This window comes from Gossypium hirsutum, chromosome A10 (assembly GCF_007990345.1).
Source record: "Gossypium hirsutum isolate 1008001.06 chromosome A10, Gossypium_hirsutum_v2.1, whole genome shotgun sequence".
In the NCBI taxonomy this organism is placed as follows: Eukaryota; Viridiplantae; Streptophyta; class Magnoliopsida; order Malvales; family Malvaceae; genus Gossypium; species Gossypium hirsutum.
Genome location: NC_053433.1, coordinates 11094364 through 11096974, shown reverse-complemented (window position 1 = coordinate 11096974; position 2611 = coordinate 11094364).

The following is a 2611-nucleotide window of genomic DNA, read 5'->3' as shown; positions in this document are numbered from 1 at the left end:
TATGACTTTTGCGAATTTGCCCAGGTAAGTTTATATGGCTAAATTTAATGTTTTGATATGAAAATTTCATGAATGATATAGTATATTATTGCATATGAATGTCATTAAACTGTGATAGTTGTAAAATGATATTTGAATAAAAGTACAAATTAAGTGGAACAACGGATTTGAGTACTTTCGTTCAGTGGCTAAGACGAATTGACGGAAAAGATCATGGTTGGACCATGACAACATGTGATATGTGATTTCTGTATAAGACCATAGCTGGGCTATGGCATCTGAAAGATGTGATTATGTGCTTCCGTATAAGACCAGATCTGGGATATGGCATCAGTGTGATATGTGCTACTGTATAAGACCATATCTGGGATATGGCATCTGTGTGATATGTGATCTATGTAAGACCATGGTTGGACTATGGCTTTGGTGTGTAATATGTGACTATGTGCAAGGCCATAGTTTTACTAAGGCATTGTGATAACGAAGTACTCAATTCTGTAATCGTTCCCTAATTTGACTATGAAAGTAAATGATAAATGGGCCCAAAAGATCAAGAATTGGTGAATAGTGACATTAAAATCAATCAAATGAGTTTATTAATGATTTTGTGATTTACAGAAGGATTTAGTGAAATTAAATGTTATATGATTATGTGTAATGTTCGGCAAGATTTATTTTTCTATGCCTATGAGCTTACTAAGCTTTCATAAGCTTACTCTTGTATGTTAAATGTTCTTTGTAGATTGAAGTGAAATCGGTGGATCGGATCAACACATCAGGGCACACTATCCAGAGTAAATTTTATTATGCATCTTAAGGTTTATATGGCATGTATAGGGTTTAATTGAAAAGAAGTGAATGTGTTATAAACTTAGTTATCAACATTTTTCACTAAAACAGTTTTGTATAGCAGCAGTAGTCCAACTTTGAAAAATTGCCAAAAATTGTGGAAATTGACTTAGAGATTGAATAAAATATGAAATTAAATACTATTGAGTCTAGTTTTACATAGAAGAAATGTTGTAATCAAAAGAATTTCATATTATGAGATATTTGAATTTTTGTGAGACAAGGTCAGAATGATTTCGGGTTCCCCTGTTCTGACTTTGGAAAATCATAATAAATTGAATAAAAATAATTATGGGCTTAAATTTATATGCTTAAAATTCTTAAAATGAGTCTATTTTCAAAATAAACAAATGATAATATTATCCAAATTTCGTATGAGGAAATAATTAATCTTTATTTAAGAGGGGTCGGAACTGTCTGATAGTAAAACAGGGGAAACTTTGAAGAATAAACTGTACTTATTGGCTAAACCAAAAGTTCTGAAAATTTTATGGTAAGAAGATATTTGAGTCTAGTCTCAAGGAAAATTAGCATAACTTAATTTGGAGTCTTGTATCTCAAGATATAAATAATTTAGTGACTATGACTCGAGAAGATAGCTTGACTGGAATATGAGCAAATAGTGGAATTATGTGTAATTATTTTGTAAACTCCAGAAACATCCTGTAACCCCGTTCTGGCAACGAATGTGGGTTAAGAGTGTTACATAAATGACCGGCCACTTCTCGTATTTGAGCCACAACTTCACCTATGATATGGTCTCTATCCCTAACTTGACCTTGAGAACGGTGAAGTCGCTCTTTCCACTGCTCGTTGTTTGCTTCAAGGAGGTCAACTCGGAGTTCACAATTTTGTAATGCGATCTCGAGCTATTCTATTTTCATTTTCAGCTCTTCAATCTTGTTTAAATTCACTTTCAGCTCAATTGCGGAGTTGCGATTACAATACTGATGAAGTGAATTTTCTAGTTCTGCTACCCTTACTTTTAATCTGACCTTTTCATTTTGGCATTCCAATATGTCTCTTTCTAGAGCATTTTCTCGAACCTGGGCATCTTGACATTTCTTTTCTCATTGATTGGCTTTATTCTTTTCTTCTTTTATCCCTTGCCGCCATTGTTCTGATGTCTTTCCTAGCCCGGCAGTCCTCATTGATAAACCCAACTTCTTGTAGTTTAAACTGTCCAGATCTTTCTCGGCATTATTCTTTCCTTTTCTCAGTTTATCAGCCTCTAGCTTGTAGACATCAACATCTAGTCCTAATTGCATCTTTTTCTCCTCCAATTGTTCTATCTGCTTTCCTAGCTCCAAGTTCTTCTATTCAAAATCTTGCTTGATGATCTCTGGTTCAGATGGAATCACTTACAAGTGTTCTTCTAATGGTCGAGTGGTTTCTTGATTGGGCACAGAGATGTTGTCATTGACTCTTTGACCCCACCACCAACTATATTCGGGGTGGGCATCGACCCTGCAGTAAATCTTTTCATTCGGTGGGTTTGGTTTTAAGCGTTAGACATTTCTCGAACCTTTTTCTTGTAGTTATCCCCTTTATACGAAAACTCACACTGGGCCAGCCCTTGCGTTACTGGTATGAACTGCCTCAACACAAGTAGAGGAACATATCCAACAGATTCCCAAAGCCCAAGTAGAGGAACCCAGTCAAAATCTCCACATCGGTATATAATCTCATAGGGGATAATCTAAGGGGCTTTCCATTCGACATCCTCCTCTTGGAGATTCTGGAGTATCGCCATCCATTTTTC